We start from the raw sequence: 9,947 nt of genomic DNA on the forward strand, positions 1-9,947 counted from the left end.
TTATTTTGCTTGGTGAATCCTTTTCCTTCATCCTTCACAAAATCGACTTAAACTATTGCTTTTGCAAAGCTCTGCTTTCTCTTAAGCCCTAAACGGAAAAAATAACGTCAGAAAATTTCAGAAAGTGTTGCTATTTTCACTGCTAGCTTCTCATTTTAGATAGTGTATATTTACAACGAAGGGGGTGCACGTGCACCGGTGCATCCCCCTAAATCCGGCCCTGTACATAAACATAGTGGCACTGGACACTATTTACGAACTTTGGATCCTCAAGACAAAAATATTTGGGTGCGTTCCTGCGTGAAATTTCTACAACGCAAAAAAAGAATATAAAATAGAACTTTTCTACAAAATATAAAAGAGTGAATTATTTTTGCTTAAGTGTAACCTTCACCACGTAGAAGATATTTCTCATGTGTCCTATACCTGACGACCCGCCGTTGCTATCAATTGTGTATAAGGTTGTGATCATATACAACTAAATAGGAATTATCTGTATAATTTCTCGTACTTCAACAAAATTAAAGAATCTAGTCTTGAATTTTAAAATATTTGTTGGTCCATAAAAGAAATACTGGCCAGTGTGGGGATCGAACCCACGACATTCGCGTTATTAGCACGACGCTCTAACCAACTGAGCTAACCGGCCTGTTGGAGAGGGTGAGTTGTACAATTGATAATTAGAGAGACACAATTACGTAACACTACACACTATCCGAGTGAGTGTAATATAGCCTATCTGACGACTGCGTGCATTTGTCTTGTGGCAACTTATTAGTTGTATGCTTTTAAGTTGTTATTGGTAGAAAAAGGTGTGCTGTTGTTGGCAGACAACGCACCAGCTCATTCCTCCTATGCATCCATGATAAACACAGTGGAATTAGGATATGAAATATTTTCCCATCCAGTTCTCACCGAACCTAGCATCAAGTGATTTCTTTCTCTTCCCATAAATGAAGCATCCACTCAGAGAATGCCATTTTGATAGTAGGGAATGTCATTTCTGAGGTTGAACTGTGATTTTAAAGCTAAATTTAAGAGTTGTACAAAATGTACTTACGGAAAGTGCGGAACCGCTGGCAAAAATGTGTCGGTAGGCACGGTGACTACGTTGAGAAAGACTAGTATCATCATGGTATCAGATTTCTTTAGAGTGAATTTCTTCTAGGTAATTGCACGATCTTTTCGGTACCTTTTCGCTTGTAGTCACAGTAACTCAATGGTGCCCTCCATAATAGTCTAGTGGTTAGCACGCGCGCCTTTGGTGTACGGGCTCCGGGGTTCGATCGCCGCTGGGAGAGATTTTGGAATTTTAACTCTCCTTGATCTTTCTATGTTCGTGTCCCTTTCGTTCTTGGTTAACTGATAAAGCGAGTTAAACAAGTAAAATTAAGTAGAAACTAGTAATAAGTAGATAAGCAAGTTAATGAAAGAAAAAAGTGGTAGAGCGTTCACATCTGGTGCGTGGGGTTCCTTGTTCGACACTCGCTCACGCCAATTGAACTTTCTGGTGGACAAATACCGTACGTGTGGGTTTTCTCGGGATTCTCCCACTTTCTTCATTTCATTCATTTCTCATCATCACCGTCTCCTTTAGCCTATTCGGCATAACTATGTGACGTAAAAAATTAGATTAATGCTCGTACGTATTAATATTGAGAACCAAAGAGATACCTAATGGGAAAAGTGTTTTCGTGGAGAGATTTATCACAGCGACCCTTGTATCACAAATGTCAAACTGTTATGCTGTTTTCATGGTAAATAGATCATTTCGTTAATACACTAAATCACACACACACACACACACACATATATATATATATATATATATATATATATATATATATATATATATATATATATCGCATTTTGCAATGGAATTCTTAATTTGCGTCGCAGTTCTATGATTTTGTGCAGCAAACTGCGATGCGATATCGCTTATACATAAATAGATAGAGATATAGATAGATAAATCATATGCTCTAACAGTGGCGGATCCAGGATATGATCAAGGGAGGGGCTAAACCATATTTTGCCGTTTTATCCAGTGTAAAGCAGGATTCAAGCTCATTTTATCCAGTGTATATCTGATCTTCAAGGGGGGGGGCTGTAGCCCCTATAGCCCCCCACTTGGATCTGCCCTTGTGCTCTAATATCAAGTATTCCTACGAATACGCACCATTACTATTATTTGGGGCACGATGTCTCAGTGGTAGAGCGGTCACTTCTCTTGCATGGTGTTCCTGGTTTGTTCCCAACATACGCCAAATGGACTTTGTGATGATCAAGAGGTGTGAGTCGATTTTCTTGGGGTTCTCCTGTTTCCTCTCACTTTCTTTATTCCACCATTTCATTCATTCTTATCATCACCGTCCCCTTTAGCCAAGACGGCATAATTGTGAGAAGTAAAACTCAAAAGATTTTCATTATTATTCTTTCGTATTCCCAATATATAGATCCTTCTAGGTGAAACTAAATAATTACTCGTTTATTGATTGAATCAGGGCTAAAAGTGAGGGGAACACGGGGAGACCTCCACCTCGAACAAATACCGTATTTACTCGCGTAATTTTCGCACTTTTTTAGAGGAAGAAAGTGTTTTGAAACTAGGGTGCGTAAATTATGAGGGGATAAAAAATTAGCCACATCAGTGAACATCATCTATTTTTTTTTTCAGTCAAAATAACACGAAAATACCGGTACACATTTTCTTTGTAGCAAGAATTGACTACAAACAACTAATTCTAAATTTGTAGAAAAAATAACATTAAAAAATTGATTAAGAAGTCATGTGGTTTCTTACAAATCACTGTCAAATCCTCGCGTGCGCAAATTACGCGAGGAAAATAAAATATACAGAAAATGCCCTTGAAAATTGGGATGCGAAAATTATGCGAGGGCGAAAATTACGCGCGTATTTACGGTATGTACGGCGACCCCCCAGTTCCTAAACAAATTACAATGGTTAAAGATTGGCAGGGGGAACGGCGTTGCGTCATGCCGCTACCTACCGTGCCCCTACCTTTTCAGATTCTCTTTTTCTCCTGGATTGAATGTTGTGATACTAGCACGTTATACAAAAATGCTTTTCCGGAAATTCCAGACTTTAAACATTTGATGACCTTTTCACCTCTTTCAAGCCTCTTTAGCTTGCTTCTTGCAAATGAATAAATATTTCAAGAAACCTAAGTGATTCTAGCTAATACGTATAAAAAGACTGAGAAGGCAAGATGTTCAATAAACCATTTTAACTCAAAAATAGTTTTCTTTTTTTTAAATTTGTACACAACATAAAAGTTGTTTCCTGTTTCTATCTTCATGACCATCATAAAATATTTTATAGGAGAGAAAATTTATTCCTATCAGAGACGAATTACTTTTCTCCAGGGTGGGTTGTACTTTTAGTTTTGCTGTTACTGATCAGTCTATATCTATATCTATTAAATAACATGTTTCTTTCTTTATTTCCTATTGAAATTACTAGTTTTGCTCATGATACAAGATGGGAAATACAGTTTTCTCGTCTTGTCTGGTAAATTCTGTAGAAGACCCGATTCCCAAAGAATTCTTTTCCGTTTCGTAAATTAATGTATTTGACCTTTGGTAATAGTCTTGGTAGAATTTTGCACTCAATAATATTACGTTCAAGTATACGAGGAATGGCTGAAAAGTTTTGAGCCTTGTGGAAACTATAAGAAGCACAGATTTGGTAATACCTTTATTTTTCAACATAATTTCCTTGGACAGCAACACACTTGCTCCAACGGTGCTGCAGTGCTCTTATCCAAGTAGAAAAAAAAAACTTAGGCTGTCACCACAGGAACTCTTCCACGGCTTTCATGACGTCATTATCGCTTGCAAAACGTCGTCCTGCTAGAGTCTTTTTAAGATTAGGAACAAGTGGAAGTCTGAGAGGGTAAGATCTGGAGAATAAGCTGGATGAGGAACGAGTTCAAAGCCGCATTCGTGAGTAGTGGCCATGGCAACTGCTGATGTGTGGCCGGGAGCATTGTCATGATGGTAGAGAACGCCTCTGGACATCATTTGTGGCCTTTTTTCTTGAATTTCCACTCGAAGTTTTTTTTTTTTCAAAAGGTCACTGTAGTGTTGTCCTGTGATTGTATGACCCCTTTGCAGGTAATCAATGAATATCACATTTTGGAAATCCCGAAAAACAGAGGCCATCACTTTGCCAGCTGTAGGGATCACCTATGCCTTTTTTGGGATAGGGGAGAAGGGGTGCTTCCATTGTTTGAATTGTTGTCTTGTTTCTGGCTGGTAATGGTGTACCCAACACTCGTCCATAGTGATGAATCGACAGAGAAAATCGTCCACATCACGTTTTAACAGTTTCAAATTGTCCACGGATAGGAGGTACGTAGTGCGTTTTTGTTCGGGAGTCAGAAGACGTGGGACACATCGAGCGGAATTTTTTGATAAACCATTCTCATTCTTCAGAATATGATCTGCTCGCTCCTGTTATATGCCCAGCCTGTCTGCTTTTGTCGAGTTGACAATCGGCGATCTTCCATGATCATATCAAGTACCAGTTTTTCGTGGTGGTAGCACTTGATGGTCTCCCAGATCTCGGCTCATCTTCAACACTGCCTACCACGCTTGAATTCCTGCACCCATCTTTTGATGGTAGCATATGAAGAGGCAGATTCGCCTACGATATTGACCATGTCCTAGTGGATCTCACACGCCGACATTCCTTTTAATTGCAGACACTTGGTGGCTGACCTGTACTCGATTTATTTTCCATTTTCCCAACTTCTGCCATCTCACTCACTTCAAGAGCCTGTAAAAGACAGAAGAAATTACTTAGAAACAAGAGCTTGATACACATCAATATCAAAGGTTGTACTATTCTAATACATATGCTTATTCTATTCTAGATTCTCATTGGCTATGTTAGGCTCAAAACTTTTCAGTCCCTCCTCGTAATTGCTGAGTAATTCATATTAATTTAAAAAGATACATATTACCCAGACTTCTATGCTCATACTCAATGCAATATAAACGCCATTCATAGCAGAGAATTACCAGTAACGGACTTTTAACAAGGCAAAATTCTGGAGTAAATTATAATTTTGGAGTAATATATGAAATGCAAAGATACCGATCCTAACCTTCTTCCGTCTTAGAGAATAACGTAACAGAAATAATAGTTCATGTAGAAAGTAGGTAGCTTTACTTTTTAGTATGGAAACAATTTCTTTAACAAATATGAATAAGTATCACGCAAATAGGTAAATCACATAATGACAATTAATCTAATTACAAGAATAAATTATATACTCAGATAATTTATATACGATTATATGGAATACAGGGTGTTTCAAAACAACACTGACAACGTTTGGGAGGTGATTCCTGACACTAAGATAAGACAAAAAGTATGGACCAACCTGGGTGCACAAATGCTTCCTTTCGGAGTTATAGGCTGCCGGAAAATGAAAAAATGAACTTTAAATATCCATAGCTCCAAAACTATTTAACTTAGCGTACTCGGGGTCAAGACTTCACTTAGGAACTAGTATGTGCCCTATCCAAAAATCCATATTTCAGAACCCTGCGGTACTTTCGCAACAATTTTTATAGAGGTAGTTGGTAAGTGCTTGAAATTATATGCCAGTAGGCAAACTATCTCTACAAAAATTGTTGCGTGAGTACCTTAGAATTCTGAAACATGTACTTCTAAATAGGGCATATATTAGTATCTAAGTGAAGTCTTGACCCGACTACGGTAGGTAGGCTAGCATAGTTTCGGAGCTATGGACCATTAAAGTTCATTTTTTCATGTTTTCGGCGGCCTATAACTCCGAAAGGAAACATTTCTGCACCCGGTTGGTCTATACTTTCTGTCTTATCTTGGTGTCAGGAATCACCTCACAAACGTTGTCGGTGTTGTTTTGAAACACCCTGTATATTATAGGAAAGATAATACGAAATTTATTACAGTATATATATATATATATATATATATATATATATATATATATATATATATATATATATATATATATATATATATATATATATATATAATACGACTATAATATTTCATATATATTATACAAAATAAAATACGATTATACGGTACTCCATTACAAGATTTACTCGTGTTTATAATTAGAGTTTGTTGTAAAATGAGTTATGTATTTTTAAACATTGATACGAGTAAATGCCTTTTTATTTTATTAACTATCATTTTATCAACTTATACTATGAGTCATATGATAGTAAGACAATGTTTGACAGTAATCCTATAAGACGAAGAAAGTCTCGTCTTGTGTGAGAAACGAGACAATCATAGAGGCCACAGATATTTTTCAAACTCGAGAGGAGACGAGACGAGAGGAGAAAATTGTTGAGTTGCGTGTCCAATAGGGTGCATCGAATTTTCACTTTTTTTGAAATCAGCTTACCCTTAGTGATATTTTTTTTGCGAAATGGCCTCCATATAACGTGTAAAAAATTGCAAGTCGATTGGTCAATATCTTTAGGTGCTACCAACGGCCAAAAGTTTTAAAAGTTTGTTAAAAAATAAATGTTATTTTAAAAAATGTAAAATATCTAGTTTTATGAAATATGGTTATCCTATGTGGTTTTGTTTCTGTAAAAGGACAATATTTTACGTGAAAAAAATTTCAGCTTGATGAGCCAAGTCATTCAGGTGCCACCTTTGGCTTAAAATATGGACAAATATGTCCCTACTTTTTCATTTTTTAAAATTAAGTTGCATTGTTTGTGATTCATCTGGATTGTTAATTAGATAAGAAAGATTTTGTTTTACATCTGCAGCTATTTGCTTATTTCCAAACGTTAATGATGGAAATAATCCAGAACTCACCATGAGGAGGTGGCTGTAGTTCGAGTTCCGCCCACCCGTATATACTAATGTTGCATATGGTAGTGCAAGTCATATTGTTACTCTTTTACCTCAAACTGTTTCTCTTCTCTTTTTTGTATTACATTCTGGTATGTTTTTTCTTGATTATAGTGTTGATAGGACAAATCTATGTCGTGCTTCTTGCCCACATACCGTTGATGCCGCTTCTGTCCCCAACTTCACCATTCTTTCCACCGCGCGAGTGTGACAAGGTAAGGATGTAATATATTCATTAGCCATTGGAGCCGTCTTTACATTTTCTCTTAGCTTCTGCACGCTCAAGTGTTTTGTCAGTGGTGGCTCCGCCAGCGTCATGTTGAGCAATTAATCATATCACCAATTAATCATCATACACACGAATGAGCTCCCATTTCGACATTTGATTGAATTTATAGACGGCAAGTCTACTGGACCAAATACATTTAAAGGACCAATAGGATCAGCACTTCCAATCTGCGAAGAGTTGTCACTCCAGATTTTTCAGCCCGTTACAGTAGACTGGAATCTGAGGATTCATTAAACACGGATCAAAAGTATGTGCTGAATATCTGCCAAGCGGTTTCTTCAGAAGAATGGCCCATTGAGTTAGCTCACATGAAGCCTGGTAAAATTCATCAAGCCAGATGGGTAATTACAGCAAATAGAGTCTTAAGTTTGTGTGTAGGAACGAAAGAACCCACGAATGAACTTAAAACCATCGTCCAGTACATCATGATGGTCTACGCGCCACTCTGGTTTGCTGTGATCCGTAATACATCGTGTGCAGAAGAAGCTCGTCATTTGTGGCAACTCATCATGACTTCTCGCCACATGGAAGCGAAATACAGAAAAATAATTGATCCAGTGTCCGTAGAAATGCGTGGTACGGTCATCCTGAGAACTTACTTCTATCAATGTTGACTGACCAAGATGCTAACGTACGAGAGCTCAGCTGGAGGCGAGTCCTAAAAGCAAGACAAACGACCCAATCTGGTGATCGCGTACCGGTACGAGAATTCGTCATCCCTGAAATCAACTTAGAAGCGACAAACTATGTTGATATGATTAATTGGTCAATATGACGCTGACGGAGCCACCACTGACAAAACACTTGAGTGTGCAGAAGCTAAGAGAAAATGTAAAGACGGCTCCAATGGCTAATGAATATATTACATCCTTACCTTGTCACACTCGCGCGGTGGAAAGAATGGTGAAGTTGGGGACAGAAGCGGCATCAACGGTATGTGGGCAAGAAGCACGACATAGATTTGTCCTATCAACACTATAATCAAGAAAAAACATACCAGAATGTAATACAAAAAAGAGAAGAGAAACAGTTTGAGGTAAAAGAGTAACAATATGACTTGCACTACCATATGCAACATTAGTATATACGGGTGGGCGGAACTCGAACTACAGCCACCTCCTCATGGTGAGTTCTGGGTTATTTCCATCATTAACGTTTGGAAATAAGCAAATAGCTGCAGATGTAAAACAAAATCTTTCTTATCTAATTAACAATCCAGATGAATCACAAACAATGCAACTTATTTTTAAAAAATGAAAAAGTAGGGACACATTTGTCCATATTTTAAGCCAAAGGTGGCACCTGAATGACTTGGCTCATCAAGCTGAAATTTTTTTCACGTAAAATATTGTCCTTTTACAGAAACAAAACCACATAGGATAACCATATTTCATAAAACTAGATATTTTACATTTTTTAAAATAACATTTATTTTTTAACAAACTTTTAAAACTTTTGGCCGTTGGTGGCACCTAAAGATATTGACCAATCGACTTGCAATTTTTTACACGTTATATGGAGGCCATTTCGCAAAAAAATATCACTAAGGGTAAGCTGATTTCAAAAAAAGTGGAAATTCGATGCACCCTAGTGTCCAATACTAGATCATCGAAGTCTTTGATCTCAATCACTGAACTATAGTACAGAAACTATAAGCTGATAAATTGATTGTATGAATATAATAGAGAGTATCTATCAACATTTAAAGATATGGAAGTTATTACACAATAATAAATATGGTTAGAATGTTACTGTATCACATCCTTTGTGAACCTCTTGTGACGCGGAAGAATTCTCTCAACCTTCTAGATGAAATTAAGAAAAAAAAAATCATGCCGCAAATTATGTACTGTATGTATGTAAATTCACAAAACGAGACTAGAACATTTTTGCGAGACAAGACGAAATTTCTACAAGATTAGGACTCGATGTGAGAGACCGTATTTCTTACCTCGTCTCGTGGACATTAATATACTTGGATGAACTAGTATCAATGTGCGAATTAGATCATTTATATTGGGGGGGGGGGATAAAATTAGACCAAGAGGACGTAGAGTTTGAAGATGCAATAATTCAAAATGAGACAATAATGACTAACCCTCCCCCCCCACACACACAAACATAAATATCATATGACATCTGTAATAAATAAAAGATTTATTAATTCAATAAATCTACTGACGATAACTAGGTATATGTTGTCTGACACGGACACACCACACCTAACCTTTCGGGGCGTGTTTAAATGTTCTACCCATTCTTGTGCCCGTAGCTCTGTAAGGTTTGTTTACTTAATAATTCGGCCCATTTACTACCCTAGTCACTTGCGTCGATGAAACGCAAAATTTGCGTATTAAATTGCTGTAATCAGCATTCCAATTATAATGGCCTTTTAAATTTTTTTTTTGTGTTGCTTTAATGTAGCCTATGCAAAGTTTGTAGAGATATGAATCGGAATGTGCCACGGCGCAGACATATCACTCCAAACTGCCTGAACAAGACGATTGTGATATACTGTCACATTCCATAACGGTGTCCATAAAATTTGTGAATCGTAACGCAAATATTGCGGATAGGCATTATAATTTCTATGCCAATTATCACAAAGTAAATGCAACTTTAGAGTTCCGTAGACGCAAACCACTAGAGAATGAGGACCATACGCTAACAAAGAATACACTGGAAAATGAAATATAACAAAACTTTAAACAATATGGGGGCCGCGGTGGCTCTGTGGTAGAGCGTTCACCTCTGGTGCTTGGGGTC

General features: G+C 37.3%; 1 non-coding gene across 1 annotated transcript; it reads right to left on the reverse strand.

The window, feature by feature from the left end:
• Positions 1–575: 575 nt before the first annotated feature.
• On the reverse strand, positions 576–649 carry TRNAI-AAU (transfer RNA isoleucine (anticodon AAU)). Its single transcript has one exon. It is a non-coding gene; the product is annotated as a tRNA-Ile (tRNA).
• Positions 650–9,947: the final 9,298 nt, after the last annotated feature.

Source organism: Thermobia domestica, chromosome 15, assembly GCF_964235325.1.
Source record: "Thermobia domestica chromosome 15, izTheDome1.hap1.1, whole genome shotgun sequence".
In the NCBI taxonomy this organism is placed as follows: Eukaryota; Metazoa; Arthropoda; class Insecta; order Zygentoma; family Lepismatidae; genus Thermobia; species Thermobia domestica.